Below are 24,383 nucleotides of genomic sequence, written 5' to 3' on the forward strand. Positions count from 1 at the left end.
ATTAGGTGTGTGCGCTGTCCTCAGTCACACAATGTTCGGCTAGAAAGGAGATTAGGTGTGTGCGCTGGTTCCTGTCTCTTCCTCCCAATGTGTGGGTGTATGTCTTAGCTGTGTGTCCTCGGCAGTTAGTGTGTGCTGTGTGTGTGGGTGTGGGAGCTATCCTGTATGGGACCTAACATGTTTTACTGTGAAAATACGTTGTCTCAGTTATAGCAAATGTAATAGCAGTAGGCTGGTCACCTGCATAAGAAATAGCACTTCCTTACACACCCGTCATATTCAACGGGTGTTGCGCGTTCGTAAATTCATGTTATTCTGCAATCTGGTACTCTCAGATGAGAGCACTCTGAAATAGGAGTAGATAGCCAGAGAAAATTTACTAATGCACCCTATATCTCTTGCACATCTGCCTACTAACAAGCTGGCGCCGTTATGCCAGCTGTAGCTCGTCACATAGAAACAGCAGCTTCACAGCAGCTTGATTTCAGTGTTAAAGAGCACAGAATAACTGAATTGTTGCACGCGCAACACCTGTTGAATATGACCGTGTCAGTAAATGTTGGCAAAAATTGTTGCCAGCAGCACAGTTACAGTCACTAATGCTCTATATAACCTGGGAGTGTGGTGCCAGGAAAATAACCTCTCACTCAACGTCAACAAAACAAAGGAGATGATAGTGGACTTCAGGAAACAGCAGAGGGAGCACCCCCCTATCCACATCGATAGGACTGCAGTGGAGAAGGTAGAAAGCTTCAAGTTCCTCTGCATACACATCACTGACAAGCTCAAATGGTCCACCCACACAGACCATGTGGTGAAGAAGGTGCAACACTGCCTCTTCAACCCCAGGAGGCTGAAGAAATGTGGCTTGGCACCTAAAACCCTCACAAACTTTTACAGATGCACAACTGAGAGCATCCTGTCAGGCTGTATCACCGACTGGTACGGCAACTGCACCGCCCACAATGGCAGGGATCTCCAGAGGGTGGTGTGGTCTTCCCAACAGATCACCGGTGGCAAACTACCTGTCCTCCAGGACACCTACAGCACTCGATGTCACAGGAAGGCCAAAAAGATCATCAAGGACAACAACCACCCGAGCCACTGCCTGTATCATCCAGAAGGTGAGGTCAGCAGCGAAGCTGGGACAGAGACCGAGAAAACAATCTATCTCAAGGCCATTCTACTTTTAAATAGCCATCACTACCACATTACAGGCTGCTGTCCTATATACATAGAATGGAAATCACTGGCCACTTTAATAATGGAACACTAGCCATTTTAATAATGTTTACATATTTTGCATTACTTATCTCATATGCATATACTGTATTCTCTCCTATTCTACTGTATATTAGTCTATGCCACTCTGACATTGCTCATCTAAATATGTATATGTTCTTAATTCCATTACTTTATATTTGTGTGTATTGATGTGAAATTGTTAGATATTACGTGTTAGATATTACTGCACGGTTAGAGCTAGAAACACAACCATTTCGCTACACCCGCAATAACATTGCTAAACACGTGTATGTGACAAATAAAACTTTGATTTGAAAACAGTTTAACCAACTCTTCTTGGGCGATTAAAATGTTCAGTGAGGTGTTCTCTCATTTGTGTCTGTAAGTAGCCAGCAAGCTAGACAACTTTAGCCAGTTAGCCTGGGTGCTTGATTGCCGTTGTGAGGTCAGAACTCTCGGATCAATCCCAATTCTCCGCAGAGCGTCCAGTGTGCTCTGAAAATACGAACAGACATTTTAACAGCGCACTGAATTTACGCCCTCTGACACACTGGAGACAATTTACGAACGCGCCCGAAATCGCCTCAATTGGGATGAACCTCATCATAGCTAGACAACAAGCCGAACAGGAGATAGCTACGGCAGGGGGTTCACAAAAACACCAGACGAACACCTAGCTAATGGGAATAGTACTGCTCTTGGTGACAGCCTTTCGTGTGTCTTTGTCACCCTGTGCCTTTCTGATAAAGGACAGTGCGACCAAGAGATGTCTGCGCCGGGTTTTACGAGCCTGAAAACCTCTCTCGGTCACAGCTTGAATTCAACGCCGAATGGTGGAGCAGCACCCCCCTATCAGAATGGTAAAACAGGCCGTGGAAATTAAACTAGCCAGTGGTTGAAATAACTAGATAACTAATGTGGCTGTGTGAAAGCCCTGTTGCTTGGATATTTGTTGCGTTTGGTAATTAGCTTAGCTAGCTAACGTTAGTTGCGTAAATTATGACGTTTTACTAAAACCGACAATTCCGTTTTTAAAAGAGAAATCGAGAATTTCTACCTAGCTAACGTTAGCTAGTATCAATTCAAGTTTGCCACACTAGCCAGCTATCTTAAACAAGCAAGTTTATTTGTGCTAATATTTGTTATGTTCACAAATTGATTTGGTATTCTTTGTCTATTTCACTAATGCAGCCAGGATCCACCACGGGGTCCATTGTGGGAGGAATCTTTGGCTAGTTAGCTACTGTAGCTAGATGGCTTACTTGGGCATTTTAAACCTGTCACTAGCTAGTAACGTTAGGGCGTCATCATTACACCGGCAGCTGGCCAGTCAGATCTAAAGTATTTTACTCTTGGGTTGCTGCTTAGATGACTTTGACATGTTTGATAATTTCTATAGAATATTTATTATGTAACGTTAGCTAGTAATATATATGTAGGTAATACTTTTGATAATAGTTGATCACACTATTTATGATAATTACATATCCTCCTTGTCAATAATCGGCATCAATGTTTAATTTACCCCAAACCCCTTTGTTCTAACATCAACTCTTATTCTCTTCAGGTCCAGGGGGCAGACTTACCCATCCACATATCCTTTGACGGGGTACTATGGAGCCGGGCCTCAACAGCAGGGCAACCCAACCATTCCAGGCCAGTGTGCCCCTGCCCCCCCAAAAGCTCAAATCACGAACAATGATCACAGTGCTTACTGCCACCAGCAGCCGCTGCAGCCCACTGCTGCACCTACTGTAGCCCCCTCTGTATACGGAGCAACCCAAGGCTCCCACCCTCCCTCTCTGCCCTATGGCACCCCCACCACTCTTCCCACCTCCGCTACCCCTCCAAACCCCCACCATACACCTTCATTCCAACAACCAGCCCCATATGCACAGCCTGGGGCCTACTATGGACAGCAGCAGTACCCTACCTCCCAAACGCAACACCACCCCCAGCAGCCAAACTTGGTTTTGGCACCCCCCACCAGCCCAGGTGCTCCCCTGTATCCCATTGTCTCGTACCCCTCTGTTCCGGGAAGCAGCCAGTACGGTACATTGCGTTCCTCCCAGGCTCCCACCGGCCCAGCAGCTGTTCCCAACCTGATGGGCGCTCCCCTCCACCAGTACGCCCCAGGAAATGACACCAGTCACCCAGCATCTACTGCAGCGGTTCCCCCTGGGTATAGCATGGCTCCACCCGGCCAACCAGCCACAGTCAACGGCCAGGGTAATGCAGGTACAGTCAACTCCTTAGCACTGTTGAGAATGTCCGTACAGAATACATTTTGAGACACTTGTCAATCCACTTTTCTTGTCAATTTGTGTATTTGATATATTTGCCTCTGCCTTAATTGGTTTCTTCTCCCCGGTCCAAGACCCAGTCCTCCAGCACTATGACCAAAGTCACCAGGCAGCCATGACACATGACCACTACAGAGGAGGAGTCAAACACAACACTGGGGGTGCTGACAGGGACATGCCACCTTTAGGAATCCCATCCACTTCAGTTAATTCCTCCCCAGGGCATCAGCAAGGTAAATGGAGAGGCTTTTAACCTATTGAATTAGCCTGGATCTCTCTATAGTATCTGTATAGGTCATCTGCATTGACGTCATCAATGGCAGGCCCATGTCGGCCATTTTAATGCAAGTTTTATAGGATCCTGCATCGTTACATTTGTGTGGTTCTCCGTCCTCACCTTGATTTAAATGATTGATGAAGGCATCTGTTTTTCATCTTCATACTCTTTTTCTAGGCCTAGTCTAAATAAGTGAATTGAAGAGGGGCATTTCCATCGAAAATAACCGATGAGCACCAACTTAAATTAATAGGTGCATAACAAATTGTGTGTCAAATGAAAGTTAAGAGTATGTTTTGCAGAAGTGAAGGCATAGATTCATTTTTTTCTTAATTGGGCATAAGCAAAGGCTTTGATTTCTGGATAAAAATATGTAAAATGTATCAGAAATGCATCAAAACACACTAATATTGATGTAAACACCCCTGCTAACTTACCGTAATTTCCTGACTATAAGCCGCTACTTTATTCCCACACTTTGAACCTCGCGGTTTATACAATGACGCGGCTAATTTATGGATTTTTCCCGCTTTCACAAGATTCATGCCTCCAAAAAACTGAGCACCGTCACATGATGTGACGTAAATCGAGCGCGCTCAAATTTCCCATCATTCTGATTATGGTAGTAATTTTGTCACCCTCATCATGGCAAAGACACAGAGAAATGCATATGATGCAGCTTTCAAGTTGAAGGCGATAAATCTGGCTGTTGGAAAAGGAAATAGAGCTGCTGCATGGGAGCTTGGCCTTAATGAGTCGATGATAAGACGTTGGAAACCGCAGCGTGAGGAACTGACTCAGTGCAGAAAGACAACAAAAGCTTTCAGAGGGAAGAAAAGCAGATGGCCCAAAGTATTTGCAGCCACTCGACATCAGTGTAAATCGTGCATTTAAGGTGGCGCTCCTTGTTCAGTGGGAGGCTTGGATGACAAGTGGGGAGAAATCCTTCACTAAAACGGGCCGCAGGCGAAGAGCATCTTATGGTCAAGTCTGCCAGTGGATCCTGACAGCGTGGAGCATTGTCAAAAAATCCACTATCAACGGGTTTCGAAAGGCTGGACTGCTGCGTGTTGAAGGGGCAGCATGAGCTCAGCGGGGTATTTGCCTCCGGATGAAAGTGACGAGAGCGACAATGAAAACGATCCAACATCGGATGAAGCAATTCTGAGGCTATTCAACTCCGACACCGAAGGAGATGACTTCAGTGGTTTCAGTGCACAGGAGGAGGAAGATAGTGACCAATGACTTTCTTGGTAGGCTACTGTTTTAATTTTTGTTACAAGCCGTGTTTCGTTTAAAGGCGGTGTAAAGTTCATTTGTTTCAATGTACCGGTAGGCATCTGCGGCTTATAGACATGTGCGGCTTATTTATGTACAAAATACATATTTTTAATAATTCAGTGGGTGCGGTTTATATTCAGGTGCGCTTAATAGTCCAGCAATTACGGTAATATCAGAAATTATTTGAAAGGCATGAGCTCCAATTTTTTATTTTGCACAGGCTATACACGCTCCAATAGTCTCTCATTCACAATTTGACAAGCACTTGATAATTCATCGAATTTCACGGCGGCATCCCCTTTGTGTCCGTAATGCACCCTAAACAATCCATGCCTTTTGCAGGCCGGAGTGCTACGTTGTGCCCTTGTCCCTGAGTGTGCTGCGCAATCCGAAGCGCCTCTCACTCACATGGCTCTCCGTCACTTGATCAGGTCTTTCTCACAGGCTACAAGTGAAGACAGACACATCACACGTCCTTATCCAATTCCGAGGTGCTTATTGAAGATATTGGAAGAACTGTCCACATTTACTTTTCGTCAACCAACAAGATGAGTAGGCCTAACAAACAGTAAAAGCACTAGCCTATGTCAATCTACTATCCCCCATAGTACAAAGTTAACCTATTCTGTGCGAGAGAGAAATATTCCAAACATAGTCTGGGACAGTTGTGGGATGTGATAGATCCCAAACTAATACATCCACTAGCATCCCCAAACTTTTTTTTAATGCATTATGGCTAACGCAACAGATCAGAACGTTTAGCTTAAAATGTTTATAAACTATTTGGCTATTTCTCCACATTATAAGCACAGAAATGTGCACATAGTAGTAGGCTATAGATGCAAATGTTCCAATAGTGGAATACACTGTTATCAAAAGTGACCGCAAATGCAATTTATTATAAAGGTGCATTTTTATGGTGGAAATGATCTTCCCCAAACTTGAAAGTCAACGCGCTGATTATATATGCCAGTTAAGCTCAACATCCTTTGTAAAGTGGATTAATGTGTATAACTTGAAGAAGTTCTTTGGCCACTTTGTTGTGATCCAAACCTTATTAAAACACATAGGCCTATGGGCTAGGCTACATGAGATGTGCGACTGTGATTAGAAAAAGTAGCATGACGGGCATCATTCACAACTGATAAGTGACAGGCTATTATTATCAGACTATTCTTGATTTTAATATTGTCTTTACATTTACTAAATAATGTGTGAAATTTGTTTTGATTTAGATTGGACCATTATCATGCACCTGTGTCAATTATCATGCACGTGGGCAGCGGGAAAAATGCATACCTAATACACATGCACTTAAATAGCGAATGGAAGACCCTTTTCCCCGTGGATTATTTTCATGCCAACCAGATTGGCTATACTGCTGTTGTAAATATAAGCAATGTGCTTAATATTCGGAAAGTTGAGAATTTAACATAGTAGGTCTAGCCTATAGAACGCTGATGGATCCTCGTCTTTTTATTAGCGGCCATCACTCCGTTTTCTCCCGCAATTGCATAGCCTATATAAATGTTGCGCAACATGAGCTCATGGGCTCTCATTAAGTGTTTGATTAGATTTTCGAATATATTTGCATTGGCTTCAGAGTGATTAGTGACAATAGAGTGCTGAGTACCAGACAGTTAGCAAGTTTGGTAGGCTACTAATGACCATCAGCAGCATCAGAGCTTGGAAAAGCCTAATTAGCGACTAAACAGTCATGTGGAATTTGACTGCTTTATGACTCGTGACTAGAGGTCGACCGATTAATCGGACGGGCCGATTTCAAACAACCTATTTGGCCGTTTAAAAAAAATATATATATATTTTATTTTTTACAGACCTTTATTTAACTAGGCAAGTCAGTTAAGAACACATTCTTATTTTCAATGACGGCCTAGGAATGGTGGGTTAACTGCCTCGTTCAGGGGCAGAATGACAGATTTTCACCTTGTCAGCTTGGGGGATCCAATCTTGCAACCATACAGTTAACTAGTCCAAAGCAATAACGACCCACCTCTCTCGTTGCACTCCACAAGGAGACTGCCTGTTACGCAAATGCAGTAAGCCAAGGTAAGTTGCTAGCTAGCATTAAACTTATCTTATAAAAAACAATCAATCAATCATAATCACTAGTTAACTACACGTGGTTGATGATATTACTAGTTTATCTAGCGTGTCCTGCGTTGCATATAATCTGACTGAGCATACAAGCATACAAGTATCTGACTGAGCGGTGGTAGGCAGTAGCAGGCTCGTAAGCATTCATTCAAACAGCACTTTTGTGCGTTTTGCCAGCAGCTCTTCATTGTACTTCAAGCATTGCGCTGTTTATGACTTCAAGCCTATCAACTCCCGAGATGAGGCTGGTGTAACCAATGTGAAATGGCTAGCTAGTTAGCGGGGTGCGCACTAATAGCGTTTCAAACGTCACTCGCTCTGAGACTTGGAGTGGTTGTTCCCCTTGCTCTGCATGGGTAACGCTGCTTCGAGGGTGGCTGCCTTTGTGTTCCTGGTTCGAGCCCAGGGAGGAGCGAGGAGAGGGACAGAAGCTATACTGTTACACTGGCAATACATTTACATTTACATTTAAGTCATTTAGCAGACGCTCTTATCCAGAGCGACTTACAAATTGGTGCATTCACCTTATGACATCCAGTGGAACAGTAGTGCATCTAAATCTTTTAAGGGGGGGTGAGAGGGATTACTTTATCCTATCCTAGGTATTCCTTAAAGAGGTGGGGTTTCAGGTGTCTCGGGAAGGTGGTGATTGACTCCGCTGTCCTGGCGTCGTGAGGGAGTTTGTTCCACCATTGGGGGCCAGAGCAGCGAACAGTTTTGACTGGGCTGAGCGGGAACTGTATTTCCTCAGTGGTAGGGAGGCGAGCAGGCCAGAGGTGGATGAACGCAGTGCCCTTGTTTGGGTGTAGGGCCTGATCAGAGCCTGGAGGTACTGAGGTGCCGTTCCCCTCACAGCTCCGTGAGGCAAGCACCATGGTCTTGTAGCGGATGCGAGCTTCAACTGGAAGCCAGTGGAGAGAGCGGAGGAGCGGGGTGACGTGAGAGAACTTGGGAAGGTTGAACACCAGACGGGCTGCGGCGTTCTGGATGAGTTGTAGGGGTTTAATGGCACAGGCAGGGAGCCCAGCCAACATCGAGTTGCAGTAATCCAGACGGGAGAGGACAAGTGCCTGGATTAGGACCTGCGCCGCTTCCTGTGTGAGGCAGGGTCGTACTCTGCGGATGTTGTAGAGCATGAACCTACAGGAACGGGCCACCGCCTTGATGTTAGTTGAGAACGACAGGGTGTTGTCCAGGATCACGCCAAGGTTCTTAGCGCTCTGGGAGGAGGACACAATGGAGTTGTCAACCGTGATGGCGAGATCATGGAACGGGCAGTCCTTCCCCGGGAGGAAGAGCAGCTCCGTCTTGCCGAGGTTCAGCTTGAGGTGGTGATCCGTCATCCACACTGATATGTCTGCCAGACATGCAGAGATGCGATTCGCCACCTGGTCATCAGAAGGGGGAAAGGAGAAGACTAAATTGCCTATAAGAACATCCAATAGTCAAAGGTTAAATAAATACAAATGGTATAGAGGGAAATAGTCCTATAATTCCTATAATAACTACAACCTAAAACTTCTTACCTGGGAATATTGAAGACTCATGTTAAAAGGAACCACCAGCTTTCATATGTTCTCATGATCTGAGCAAGGAACTTTAAACGTTAGCTTTCTTACATGGTACATATTGCACTTTTACTTTCTTCTCAAACTTTGTTTTTGCATTATTTAAACCAAATTGAACATGTTTCATTATTTATTTGAGGCTAAATTTATTTTATTGATGTATTATATTAAGTTAAAATAAGTCTTCATTCAGTATTGTTGTAATTGTCATTATTACAAATACATTTTTAAAAATCGTCCGATTAATCGGTATCAGCTTTTTTGGTACTCCAATAATCGGTACCGGCGTTGAAAAATCATAATCGGTCGACCTCTACTCGTGACCGGTGGTAATATGGTGACCGCAACAGTCCTAGGTCCAACTCATCCCAAACTGTCTCAGTTGGGTCAAATCAAATACAATTTTATTGGTCACATACACATGGTTAGCAGATGTTAATGCGAGTGTAGCGAAGTGCTTGTGCTTCTAGTTCTGACTGTGCAGCAATATCTAACAAGTAATCTAACAATTCCACAACAACTACCTAATACACAAGTGTAAAGGAATGAATAAGAATATGTACATATCTAATATTTGGATGAGCGATGGCTGAATGGCATAGCCAACATGTAGTAGATGGTATAGAGTACAGTATATACATATGAGATGAGTAATTTAGGGTATGTAAACATTATAAAGTGGCATTGTTTGAAGTGACTATTGATACATTTATTACATCCAAATTTTAATTATTAAAGTGGGTAGAGATTTGAGTCAGTATGTTGGCAGTAGCAACTCAATGTTAGTGATGGCTGTTTAACAGTCTGATGGCCTTGAAATAGAAGCTGTTTTTCAGTCTCTCGGTCCCAGCTTTGATGCACCTGTACTGATCTCGCCTTTCGGATGATAGCGGGGTGAACAGGCAGTGGCTCGGTGGTTGTTGTCCTTGATGATCTTTTTGGCCTTCCTGTGACATTGGGTGGTGTAGGTGTCCTGGAGGGCAGGTAGTTTGCCCCCGGTGATGTGTTGTGCAGACCTCACTGCCTTCTGGAGAGCCTTACGGTTGTGGGCAGAGAAGTTGCCGTACCAGGCGGTGTTAGAGCTCTCGATTGTGCGTCTGTTAAAGTTTGAGTGTTTTTGGTGACGAGCCACATTTCTTCAGCCTCCTGAGGTTGAAGAGGTGCTGTTGCACCTTCTTCACCACGCTGTCTGTGTGGGTGGACCATTTCAGTTTGTCTGTGATGTGTACGCCGAGGAACTTAAAACTAACTACCCTCTCCACTACTGTTCCGTCGATGTGGATAGGGGGGTGTTCCCTCTGCTGTTTCCTGAAGTCCACGATCATCTCCTTTGTTTAGTTGACTTTGAGTGTGAGGTTATTTTCCTGATACCACCCTCCGAGGACCCTCACCTCCTCCCTGTAGGCCGTCTCGTCGGTGTTGGTAATCAAGCCTAACACTGTAGTGCCGTCTGCAAACTTGATGATTGAGTTGGAGGGGTGCATGGCCACGCAGTCATGGGTGAACAAGGAGTACAGGAGAGGGCTGAGAGCGCACCCTTGTGGGGCCCCAGTGTTGAGGATCAGCGGGGTGGAGATGTTGTTTCCTACCCTCTCCACCTGGGGGCAGCCCGTCAGAAAGTCCAGGACCCAGTTGCACAGGGCGGGGTTGAGACCCAGGGTCTCGAGCTTAATGGCTAGTTTGGAGGTTACTGTGGTGGTAAATTCTGAGCTTTAGCGATGAACAGTATTCTTACATAGGTATTCCTCTTGTCTAGATGGGTTAGGGCAGTGTGATTGCGTTTGCGTCGTCTGTGGACCTATTGGGGCGGTAATTAAATTGGAGTAGGTCTAGGGTGTCAGGTAGGGTGGAGGTGATATGGTCCTTGACTAGTCTCTCAAAGCACTTCGTGATGACGGAAGTGATTGCTACGGGGCGATAGTCATTTAGCTCAGTTACCTTAGCGTTCTTGGGAACAGGAACAATGGTGGCCCTCTTGAAGCATGTGGGAACAGCAGACTGGGATAGGGATTGATTGAATATGTCCATGAACACACCAGCCATCTGGTCTGCACATGCTCTGAGGACGTGGCTAGAGATGCTGTCTGGCCCGGCAGTCTTGCGAGGGTTAGCATGTTTAAATTTTTTACTCACGTTGGCTGCGGTGAAGGAGAGCCCGCAGGTTTTGGTAGCGGGCCGTGTCAGTAGCCTAGTGGTTAGAGCGTTGGACTAGTAACCGAAAGGTTGCAAGTTCGAATCCCTGAGCCGACAAGGTACAAATCTGTCGTTCTGCCCCTGAACAGGCAGTTAACCCACTGTTCCTAGGCCGTCATTGAAAATAAGAATTTTTCTTAACTGAGTTGCCTAGTAAAATAAAGGTTAAAAAAGCAAGTTGAGGTCGGGTGATTGTGGAGGCCAGGTCATCTGATGCAGTACCATCACTCTCCTTCAGCCCTTACATAACCTGGAGTTGTTTTGGGTCATTGTCCTGTTGAAAAACAAATGATAGTCCCACTAAGCGCAAACCAGATGGGATGGCATATCGCTGCAGAATGCTGCTGTAGCCATGCTGGTTAAGAGTGCCTTGAATTATAAATAAATCAGTGTCAGCAGCAAAGCACCATCACACCTCCTCCATGCTTCACGGTGGGAACCACACATGCAGAGGTCATCCGTTCACCAACTCTGCATCTCACAAAGACACAGCGGTTGGAACCAAAAATCAAAGAACAGATTTCCACCGGTCTAATGTCCATTGCTCGTGTTTCTTGGCCCAAGCAAGCCTTTTCTTATCGGTGTCCTTTAGTAATGGTTTCTTTGCAGCAATTCGACCATGAAGGACTGAGTCATGCAGTCTCCACTGAACACTTGATGTTGAGATGTGTCTGTTACTTGAACTCTGTGAAGCATTTATCTGTTCTGCAATTTCTGAGGCTCTTAACTAATAATTAACTTATCCTCTTCAGCAGAGGTAACTCTGGGACTTCCTTTCCTGTGGTGGTCCTCATGAGAGCTAGTTTCATCATAGCGCTTGATGGTTTTTGCGACTGGACTTGAAGAAGCATTCAAAGTTCGTGAAATGTTCCATATTGACGGAACTTCATGTCTTAAATTAATGATGGACTGTTTCTCTTTGCTTATTTGAGCTGTTCTTGCCATAATATGGACTTTGTCTTTTACCAAATATGGCTATCTTCTGTATTCCAACCCTACCTTGTCACAACACAACTGATTGGCTCAAACGCATTAAGATGGAAAGAAATTCCACAAATGAACTTTTAACAAGGCACACCTGTTAATTGAAATGCATTCCAGGTGACTACCTCATGAAGCTGGTTGAGAGAATGCCAGTAGTGTTCAAAGCTGTCATCAAGGCAAAGGGTGGCTACTTTGAAAAATATAAAATATATTTTGATTTGTTTAACACTTTTGGTTACTACATGATTTCATATGTGTTATTTCATCAGTATTATTCTACAATGTAGTCAGTAGTAAAAAATAAATAAAAAGCCTTGAATCAGTAGGTGTGTCCAAACTTTTGACAGGTACTGTATGTTTCACAAATTTGGATAGTGCAATACATACAGTAGAGTACAGTATATCGTACTGTAATCTGCTGTGCTGCGCAGTGCTGAAACCTGAGGAGAATGACATTCATATCCATAATTATACGTTTTTGTAAAGTACAGATCAAGTACACATGATGGAATTTTGTTACCGTAATTCTGTTACCGGGCGTAAACCTTCAGTTACTGTAGTTTAATACCACCCCATTCTTTCTGCAGACGTGTTTGAATCTTAATTCGGAGCAAATATTTTTTTGAAAATAGTGGAAAATAAGTTTTTACATGGTCGCATTAAAACCTGTGGGAGATTTTACAGTTATTCTGCACAGTTCTTCCACTAAACTAGTTTTGGTAAAATGTTCAGTGGAAATTGTTAAAAGTTGTCTTTGTGTATATAGTTTGTTCAACTTTGAAATAAATGTTGATTTTTTTTTTTAAATTCTATAGTGAACGTGCCTACACTGGTATTGTGTGCTCAAGCCAACAGCTGGCAGATAGTGTTGGTATAGCCTACATGATGAGATTATTCTGGACAAAATAGCCATTTATCAAATGGCAGCCAAGCATCGATCATTATGTCACCAGAATAAGACCCTCAATATTTATTGAAAAGGAACATCAAGCCTGTCACAGTGCACTTTCACCACCCTGTGAAGTTCATAATTTTTTTAATCTGTAGCCTATTAAACTGCATGTTTTCCAGAGTTGTGTTGTCCTCCCACTACCACATGTCATCGCGGGACTCCAAGTTTAAATCTGATATGATGGTTGTATCAATATTTGTTCATAAGCGCTTCCATCACCATTTCTTGCATGATTAATTTTACTGACACAAAAAGATCCCGTCTTGTGTTTTGTCGACGTTTGGAAAGTTTACTGCCAAATTTGCTGTTTCCATCAGGCCTGTCGTGACACTTTTTTTAACTTGTACTTTACTCGCATAAAAAGTTTGTATGAAAACCTGGTTTGTGTGGTAGAAGCTAGTGAGTAGGGATGTTTTTGCAGGAGAATCGCAACCATCCTCAACAACGTGCCCACCACATAGACACAGATTTCCTGGACTCAGTCCTTTGGTTCTGTCCTCGCCCCCTCCTCCCCCCCACATAGTTGATGGTTGTTCTGTTTTGTACCCTCTCCCACCCCCCCACAGGCATGCACTACGGATATTTAGCCAATAGTGGCACTAGCTCTGCCAACACCGCCGCCAACGTTGCCCCCTCGTCATCCAGCTCTGATGAGGAGGAGGAGGAGGAGGATGAGGAAGCAGGTCTGCTTATAGCTTTTATTCCCAACCCAACTCCAATAACCATCAACTAACCTGACCCTCACATCAACCCATGCAGCACTTACTTTCCTTTCAACCCCAGGCACTTTGCATTCATACTCATGTCTCAAAGCCACCTCCGCCCATCTCTAGCAGCCTCTCTGCCCCCCTCTACTGCCCACCTGACGGCCTCCACGCATTCAACAGCTATGCCACATCTTCTCCCAGCATTATCACTGTGTTCCCAATAGATAATGGATGTTAGTGATGAGAGCTCATTGTAACTGAAACATGTCAGTCAGAAAGGTGCTGATCAATTAACCTCTTCTTGATCAAGATAAGCCTTGATTAAGCTTAATTCGATTCATCAGTGAATTCATGTGAGTAGGGTGTAGTGTTTGAGAGCAAATGAGTTGTTTTAGGATCGGCTTAGTCTTCTTGACATGCAGGCTACGCACTCGTTTTTGTGCTGTCCAATCATGTCCTCTCAGCTCTCGCCCACTAACCATTTAGGAATGATTGCATTTCAATTACAGGCACTGATCCAACTGGTTTCTGAATTAAGAAGCGCATTTTTCTTCCCGTTGCAATTTCAGAATTTCATCCTCCTGAAAAACAATTGGTTTTGCATTTAGATAAGGGGAAAAAAACACTTTTCTGTAGCTCCCTATCTGGGCCAGTTACTAGCCAACACTTTGTTTGTAAGCTCTAATCTTAGCACCTAACATAGTTATGCTATGCTGATAACGATGTTATTATACTACATTTCCCATTTTGGTTATCAGCATGCACTGTACATGCGGTGTTTCAACAAGAAGGTGTTGATGAGTGTCCTAGGGGTGCTGGTGGGTCCCACCCTTGGGTTTTGTGTAATTGGCTAGAGGTTAACAGCTTTTTAAATATAGCAGGTCCCTTGTTGCTGTGGGCCAGCAGGCACCGGCCTCCGCCGGGAGAAGGGTAGAGGCCTAGGCATGTCAGCACTAGCTCTCGCTAGCACCTCCTGCTAAAGGTGTGCTCCTCCTTCCCATCTTACACTCCAAACGCTCTCTATCATTCCATCATTTTCATTGTCATTTTCAAGTTGCAGATGTTTGTCCTGTTTGATCAGGTCCTTATCATTCTTTCTGTTGCTTGGCCAACATTTTTTGTTTATGCCTACCCTTTTGCTGTTTTGTGTTATGACATGAATTCATACAAGAACAAGGGCATGTCAATCATATCATCCTTGTGTCCCCAGCCAGCCAGTTTCACTAATATCCAGATCACTTAATCCAGTGGGGTGGCAGTCAGATTTAGCTGCCTGGGATAATTGGAGCTCATCCAATGAGCTCTTGGCCTGCGCAGGCAGTGCTATCTTGGTTCACTGTCACAGCCTTCCATTTGGCCCAATTTGATTAATCAACTCTGATGTGCGTGTGGCTGAGACTTAAAAGCACCATCTCATAGTGTCCCATAGCCCCTCTACCCAATTACTCAAGAGATGGAAGGAAGGCTGTATGTGCACGGCCTAGGGAGATGATGATGATAACTGCTGTCTGTTTCTCTATAAGTAAGTAGCCTTGGCTTGTGCGAGCCGGAATGGCTCATAGGAGCCGGAGCCTATCTCCTGTTTCTGTAGCGTAAGTAAACATGATGTACAAGTACACCCCCTGACAGGAGGCTAATCTATCTCCTTAATGCTGAGTGCCATGCAAAGACTCATTGAGTTCCATTTTTACAGTTTTTGGTATGACTAGGCCGGAGATCCAACTCCCAATCTCAGTGCGGACACTCTACCCATTTCAGCAGCTTTCATGTGTTATTTTTCTCCCGCCAGCATGTCCAAGGCCCTGCAGAGTTGTACTAAACCGTTGAAAGACAACAGCTCCTCACAACTCTGTTTCGTTCTTCAACTCCCTCCTTTCTCAGGCGGGGATAGTTCCTCAACCACCACCGGCAGTGCGTCCCCGGTGCCCAACAGCTACGACTCCCTGGAAGGCGGCAGCTACCCAGGTACATACTTTACTCAGCTCTTAACATCCAATGCTACGTGTACTCTGCATTGTGGAGGCATTTGAAAAATTTGACCCAACCCATCTTGAGGCCAGATCCGTCATCCAATTTAACATTTCTTCTGCCACATATCAACCACTCAACCACAGTCCCAAATGTGCTCAGCGGGCAGCTATCCATTGGTACATGCAACTTTAATGTTTCTCTCTTTATTTCCAGAGTTCTCCAATCCACCGTCTACCGACATGCCCAATCAGCCAGTCTATCAGCAGAGGCCGGTCTCCAGGACAGACTCCTCCCCCTCACACGGCGGGTACAACCAAACTGGCTATCAGCATTTGCCACAGGTAAGATGTTCTGGTGCAACCCACGTGGTTGTGTATGACTAAAATGATCAAAATACTATATATTCCTCATTCTAATATGGTCCCTCATGAAATACATGAAAAGGAGTTAGCCTACTAAGTCAATACCAGTGGTGTAAATTACTTAAGTAAAAATGCTTTAAAGTACTACTTAAGTGGTGTTTTGGGCTATCTGTACTTTACTATTTATATTTTTGTCAACTTTTTCTTTTACTTCACTACATTCCTAAATAATATATTTTTTTAAACAATCTTAAGAAATTTGTGCCATCTGGTTTTTATATTTAAAACCAAATATTTTTAAACTTACTCAAGTAGTATTTTACTGGGTCACTTTTACTTGAGAAATGTTCTAGTCAGGTGTCTACTTTTCTTTAAGTATGACAATTGAATACTTTTTACCCCACTGGTCAATACATTTCTCATCCGTTCCTTTCTATCATGTTCATCTCTGTTCCACACCGGACCCTTGTGGTAATGATCTACCTGTCTCATTTTACTGTGTGACTAACTGCATCCCATTTGTCCGCGCAGCCCTTCCCTAACATGTCCCAGCTGTCTGCGGCCCTCGGGGGACTGAGCGGTGTACCAGAGCTGGAGGTGGAGGCGCTGCGGCCGGTCAACCTGCTGCAGGAGAGGAACCTGCTGCCCCACCAGCCCCTGGATGCCCCAGAACCCAACCTCAGCGCTGACCTAAAGAAGGCCAACTGCAGCCCGGAGTAAGAGGGAGGGAGAGTTTGTGGGTTTGAGAATATGCTGGTATCTGAGCACAAAACTCACTGACAATATGCAGCATAAACTGAAACACTTTGAATGACAGGTCTCCCAAGCTTATTGATAGGATCAAGCAAAACACATATTGGAAACATTGTTGATTTCAAACGTACTTCTCTATCTCCACACTGCATTGTTCATCCATAGTCTCCGCTATGTCAATGAAATATATTAGCTCATGTCTGGCAAAGCAGTGCTAAACGCTCTTCTCTCTGGCCTCCACAGCACGTTCAGGTGTACCCTGACCAACATCCCCCAGACCCAGGCCCTGCTGAATAAAGCCCGGCTTCCCCTAGGCCTGCTCCTGCACCCCTTCAGAGACCTCGCAGTAAGACATTCAACCCGAACACAACCAGGGCCCTGCCCACAAACATCCCTTGGCTCCTAACTCCTGGTGTAGATCTGAGAGGATTGGATAGGTGTAAGGAACTGACATTTCAGGGAGCTATGAACTCGAAAGGGCAATTTGCTACATAACATAACACAGAACAAATGTAGTGGAATTGAGTGAATATCCTAGAAAACTTGTCAGTGGCTATTTATATTGACTGGTTATCAGTGTTGATCTATACTATGCCCCCTAAATAAAACTGTCATTCTGTCATAGGAAGTTAAACTGAGTACAGAAACAGAACAGTAGAAGGCAATGCAGGTTGAGATGGAGGATGAGGAGGTGCAATAATACATTGTTTTAGGGTCAGTCGAAGTGACCCCTGAGTTTACAGAAAGGATTCCACTCTTACAGATGCATATTGCAGGTGCAGGTTAGATCAAATATAGAGTTTAGACCAAATTTTCAGAAATAACTTTGTAACAAACCACAGATGAACAAAAAGTAATCTTCATCACAGAATCTCTCTCTATCCATAGCAACTCCCAGTGATCACGTCCAACACCATAGTGAGATGCCGCTCCTGTCGCACCTACATTAACCCCTTCGTCTCCTTCCTGGACCAGAGGAGATGGAAATGCAATCTCTGTTACAGGGTCAACGATGGTACGGATCCCTCTATTCAATAGGTGTACAAGGGCAGCACTGTCCAAATGCTGATGTTCAATAACATCTGCTAAATCACCTGAATGTAAATATTCTCCTCCTCAGTTCCTGATGAGTTCATGTATAACCCAGTGACCCGCTCATATGGAGAGCCCCACAAGAGGCCAGAGGTACAGAACTCCACTGTGGAGTTCATAGCCTCTTCAGATTACATGGTTAGTATTCATCCATCCAGAAGCAGTTTGCCCTCAGGTCTCCATCAGACACACGTCAGACTGCAGATGTGAACTGGTTGAATGTTTTGAGTAAAGCATGTGTTCTCCCCAGCTGCGTCCCCCTCAGCCTGCAGTATACCTGTTTGTGTTGGATGTGTCTCACAACGCGGTGGAGGGAGGCTACCTGAACGTCTTCTGTCACACCTTACTGGAAAACCTGGACAAGTGAGTCGCTTTGCCATAGAGTCCATACATAGTATTTGGTAACCTTTTAGTTCTCTAAATAAGACTCTCTTTTTGTAGTTTAGGCTCCATTTCAAAGAGGGTGGGAAAAAATAAAATGAGAAATGTAAAACATGGCCGCTTGCATTGGCCTGCTTGCAAGTGCGTAAGAACTGGAGGAATATTGAAATGAATCTCTCTGGTGCATTCTGTTTTAGCAGTTAAGTCCATCAGCATGCATACATATAAAAGACCCCTTCAGCCCCCAGCTGTGCCCTGGACACCATATGTGAATTGATTGCCCCCCATCTATCTTCAGAGTTCATACTGTTAGGTGACCTAAACTGGGAAATGCTTAACACCCCGGCCGTCCTACAATCTAAGCTAGATGCCCTCAATCTCACACAAATTATCAAGGAATCTACCAGGTACAACCCTAAATCTGTAACCATGGGCATGCTTGTAGATATCGTCCTGACCAACATGCCCTCTAAATACACCTCTGCTGTCTTCAACCAGAGTCTCAGCGATCACTGCCTCATTGCTTGCGTAATGGGTCTGCGGTCAAACGACCACCCCTCATCACTGTCAAACGCTCCCTTAAACACTTCAGCGAGCAGGCCTTTCTAATCGACCTGGCCCGGGTGTCCTGGAATGATCTTGACCTCATCCCGTCAGTAGAGGATGCCTGGTTGCTCTTCAAAAGTGTTTTCCTAACCATCTTAATAAGCATGCCCCATTCCAAAAAAATGTACACAGTCATTTAGGAAAGCTAAGGCTAGCTTTTTCAAACAGAAATTTGCTTCCTGTAGCACTAATTCTAAAAAGTTTTGGGACACTGTAAAGTCCATGGAGAATAAGAGCACCTCCTCCCAGCTGCCCACTGCACTGAGGATAGGAAACACTGTCACCACCAATAATCTACGATAATTTCAATAAGCATTTTTCTATGGCTGGCCATGCTTTCCGCCTGGCTACCCCAACCCCGGCCAACATCACAGCACCCCCTTCAGCAACTTGCCCTAGAGACTTATATCTCCCTCTCTAATTTTAAGCATCAGCTGTCAGAGCACCTTACCAATCACTGTACCTGTACACAGCCAATCTGCAAATAGCACACCCAACTACCTCATCCCCATATTATTACTTTGTTGCTCTTTTGCACCCCAGTATCTCTACTTGCACATCATCATCTGCACATCTGTCACTCCAGTGTTAATGCTAAATTGTAATTATTTCGCCTATTTATTGCCTACCTCCCTACTCTTCAACATTTGACAACACTATACAATAATTTTCCTTTTTTTTCCTATTGTGTTATTGACTGTACGTTTATTTGTTTGTTACTGTGTTATTGTTTTTGTCGCACTGCTTTGCATTATCTTGACCAGGTCGTAGTTCTAAATGAGAACTTGTTCTCAACTGGCCTACCTGGTTAAATAAAGGTGAAATAAAAATAGAGTAAGATATGGGGAGCAATAGGATTTTGGCAACCCTGAGGCAAAATCTGGAACAGTTCCACAGGGAGTAGCCCGTTTGAAGTTGATACGCTTCAACTGTGAAGTAAAGAGAGATGTATACATGCATACATTTGAAGTCGGAAGTTTACATACACTTAGGTTGGAGTCATTAAAACTCGTTTTTCAACCACTCCACACATTTCTTGTTAACAAACTATAGTTTTGGCAAGTTGGTTAGGGCATCTACTTTGCATGACACAAGTAATTTTTCCAACAATTGTTTAGAGACAGATTATTTCACTTAGAATTAATACAATTTACACTTTAGTTGACTGTGCCTTTTAAACAGCTTGGAAAATTCCAGAAAATAATGTCATGGCTTCTGATTGGCTAATTCACATCATTTGAATCAATTGGAGGGGTACCTGTGGATGTATTTCAAGGCCTATCTTGAAACTCCGTGCCTCTGCTTGACATCATGGGAAAATCAAAAGAAATCAGCCAAGACCTCAGAAAAAATAATTGTAGACCTTCACAAGTCTGGTTAATCTTTGGGAGCAATTTTCAAACTCCTGAAGGTACCACGTTCATCTGTACAAACAATAGTACGCAAGTATAAACAGCACGGGACCACGCAGCCGTCATACCGCTCAGGAAGGAGACGCGTTCTGTCTCCTGGAGATGAACGTACTTTGGTGCGAAAAGTGCAAATCAATCCCAGATCAAAAGCAAAGGACCCTGTGAAGATGCTGGAGGAAACGGGTACAAAAGTATCTACAGTAAAACGAGTCCGATATCGACATAACCTGAAAGGCAGCTCAGCAAGGAAGAAGCCACTGCTCCAAAACTGCCATAAAAAAGCCGGACTACGGTTTGCAACTGCACATGGGGACAAAGATTGTACTTTTTTAGAGAAATGTCCTCTAGTCTGATGAAACAAAAATAGAAATGTTTGGCCATAATGACCATAGATATGTTTGGAGGAAAAAGGGGGAGGCTTCCAAGCTGAAGAACACCATCCCAACCATGAAGCACGGGGTGGCAGCATCATATTGTGGTGGTGCTTTGCTGCAGTAGGGACTGGTGCACTTCATCAAAATAGATAGCATCATGAGGTAGAAAAATGATGTGGATATATTGAAGCAAAATCTCAAGACATCTGTCAGGAAATTAAAGCTTGGTCGCAAATGGGTCTTCCAAATGGACAGTGACCGCAAGCAACCTTCCAAAGTTGTGGCAAATTGTCAAGGTATTGGAGTGGCCATCACAAAGCCCTGACCTCAATTCTATAGAATTGTTTTGGGCAGAACTGAAAAAGCGTGTGTGAGCAAGGAGGCCTACAAACCTGACACAGTTACACCTGCTCTGTCAGGAGGAATGGGCCAAAATTCACCCAACTTATTGTGTGAAGCTTGTGCAAGGCTACCCGAAACATTTCAAGAGGTTAAACAATTTAAAGGCAATGCTACCAAATACTAATTGAGTATACAGTGGGGCAAAAAAGTGCATGAAAACCTTGTGAAGACTTACAGAAAACATTTGACCTCTGTCATTGCCAACAAAGGGTATATAACAAAGTATTGAGAAACTTTTGTTATTGACCAAATACTTATTTTCCACCATAATTTGCAAATAAATTCATTAAAAATCCTACAATGTGATTTTCTGGATATTTTTCTTCTCATTTTGTCTCATAGTTGAAGTGTACCTATGATGAACAGGCCTCTCTCATCCTTTTAAGTGGGAGAACTTGCACAATTGGTGGCTGACTATACTTTTTTGCCCCACTGTATGTAAACTTCTGACCCATTGGGAATGTGATGAAAGAAATAAAAACTGAAATAAATAATTATCTCTATTCTGACATTTCACATTCTTGAAATAAAGTGGCGATCTTAACTGACCTAAGACGGGGCATTTTTACTTGGATTATATGTCAGGAATTGTGAAAAACTGAGTTTAAATGTATTTGGCTAAGGTGTATGTAAACTTCCGACTTCATCTGTATATCTAGTTTTTCTCGCCAGGAAAAGAGACATGGAATACTTGAACAGGACTGTTATTCCAGATTTTCCCAGGAAATTCAATTGTTCTTTGTCGTAACCAAACAAAACTAGCTCTGACAACTGTTCCCTGCTGGTTTCAATGTCTGGAAGATCTGTCACGTCAACTCCATAATGCCAAATCGATAATCCCACTTTTTGACGTGGAAATGAGTTCACCAGAATTCCATTGTCAAAGCCGAGAGAGATTCTGCCATTTCCATTGTCCAGTACTGTTATACGCTGGAGGCTAGGGTGACTCTCTGGGGGTTCTGTCTGTGTTTCAGGATGCCTGGGGACACGCGCACCCGAGTTGGCTTCATCACCTTCAACAGCACCATCCACTTCTACAACCTCCACGAGAGCCTCTCACAGCCCCAGATGTTGGTGGTCTCCGACATCGACGGTGTGTGTTCTTTCAGTCAGCTCCCCTTATCCATCTTCAGGTCCACTCCCTAGAAATGTCAGTCGGTTTGTGCTCTAGCCAACATGTTGTTATCTTGCTAAACAACTCTTGGCAAGGCAACAGTGTAGTGTTGATGACTGCATCCCCCCTCCCTCAAACTGACCTGTCACTTATTTACTGATGGTTGAAATAATGACGTTTTTTGTTGTTGGTTTTCTCCAAGTTAAATATCTAAGGAAATTGAATTGGAGCTGTGATACATTAAATGATTCCGTCTTGGTTCTATTTTTGTAGATATCTTCATTCCGACCCACGACAGTCTCCTGGTGAACCTGAAGGAAAGCAGAGCGGTAAAGGTTTTTATTTGACTGAGAATGTGTGCAACTATTTGCGTTTACCGGTGTCATCACAGGCTGGTTTTCTTGACTGGCGTGTGAAGGTGAGAGTCTTCGTGTGTTTTTGACCATGTATGGTTGCTTTAGTGTGATAGTATTTTTTTGATTGTGTGTGCCTTTTTTTAGTGATTTGGACTGCTCTCTTTCCTTCCCTCTCTCTCCTTTCTCCCTCTCCTCCTCTCCCAGCTGGTGAGGGTACTGTTGACCTCCCTACACAGCATGTTTAGCCAGACCAGGGAGACCCACAGTGCCCTGGGCCCGGCACTGCAGGCTGCCTACAAACTCATGTCCCCCACGGGGGGCCGCGTCTCCGTGTTCCAGACCCAGCTACCCACGCTGGGCCCAGGTCTGTTGCAGTCCCGGGAGGACCCCAACCAGAGGTCCAGTACCAAGGTATGAGTGCTGAGTCACACAGGCATGACACACACAAACATAGTACCAGTCAAAAGTTTGGACACCTACTCATTCAAGGGTTTTTCTTTATTTATACTATTTTCTACATTGTAGAATAATAGTGAAGACATCAAAACTATGAAATAACACGTATGGAATCATGTAGTAACCAAAAAAGTATTCAAATCAAAATATATTTGAGATTCTTCAAAGTAGACACGCTTGGCATTCTCTCAGCCAGCTTCACCTGGAATGCTTTTCCAACAGCCTTGAAGTAGTTCCCACATATGCTGAGCACTTGTTGGCTGCTTTTCCTTCACTCTGATCCAACTCATCCCAGACCATCTCAATGGTGTTGAGGTCGGGTGATTGTGGATACCGCGTCATCTGATGCAGCACTCATCACTCTCTTCTTGGTCAAATAGCCTTTACATAGCCTGTAGGTGTGTTGGGTCATTGTCCTGTTGGAAAACGAATGATAGTTCCACTAAGTGCAAACCAGATTGGATGGTGTATCGCTGCAGAATGCTGTGGTAGCCATGCTGGTTAAGTGTGCCTTGAATTCTAAATAAATCACTGACTGTGGTGATTTCCTTTCCTGTGGTGGTCCTCATGAGCCAGTTTCATATTAGCGCTTGATGGTTTTCTTGACATTTTCCGGATTGACTGACCTTTATGTCTTAATGTAATGATGGGCTGTCGTTTCTCTTAGCCCTATTTGGTAAAAAACCAAGGCCAAATTATGCGAAGGATGCTCAAATACTAGAAACAACGAAGATATGAAGGTCAGTCAATCCCGAGAATTTTGCGCTAGGATGAAACTGGCTGTCATGAGGACTGCCACAGGAAAGGAAGACCTCTTCCTCAGAGGCTACATTCATTAGAGTTATCAGCCTCAGATTGCAGCCAAAACAATTCTTCACTGAGTTCAAGTAAGGCACATCTCAACATCAACTGTAAAGAGGAGACTGCGTCAATAAGGCCTCCATGGTCGAATTGCTGCAAAGAAACCACTACTAAAGAACACCAATAAGAGGAAGAGACTTGCTTGGGCCAAGAAACATGAGCAATGGACAATAAACTAGTGGAAATCTGTCCTTTGGTCTGATGAGTCCAAATTGGAGATTTTTGGTTCCAACCGCCGTGTCTTTGTGAGACGCGGAGTAGGTGAACAGATGATCTCCGCATGTGTGGTTCCCACCATGAAACATGGAGGAGGTGGTGTGGGTGTGCTTTGCTAGTGACACTGTTGGTGATTTATTTAGAATTCAAGAAACATTTAACCAGCATGGCTACCACAGCATTCTGCAGCGATACGCCATCCCATCTGGTATTGGCTTAGTGGCACTATCATTAATGCGAGTGTAGCGAAGTGCTTGTACTTCTAGTTCTGACCGTGTAGCAATATCTAACAAGTAATCTAACAATTCCACAACAACTACCTAATACACACAAATCTAAAGGGAGGGCATAGGAATATGTACATATAAATATATGGATGACCGAGCGGCATAGGCAAGA

The 24,383-nt window shown here is 44.0% G+C and overlaps 1 pseudogene; it reads left to right on the forward strand.

Moving 5' to 3' along the window:
- The first annotated feature begins 1,650 nt into the window (after window positions 1–1,650).
- LOC115130756 (protein transport protein Sec24B-like) overlaps window positions 1,651–24,383 on the forward strand; it is a 34,451-nt pseudogene continuing 11,718 nt past the window's right edge.

This window comes from Oncorhynchus nerka, linkage group LG6 (assembly GCF_034236695.1).
Source record: "Oncorhynchus nerka isolate Pitt River linkage group LG6, Oner_Uvic_2.0, whole genome shotgun sequence".
NCBI lineage: Eukaryota > Metazoa > Chordata > Actinopteri > Salmoniformes > Salmonidae > Oncorhynchus > Oncorhynchus nerka.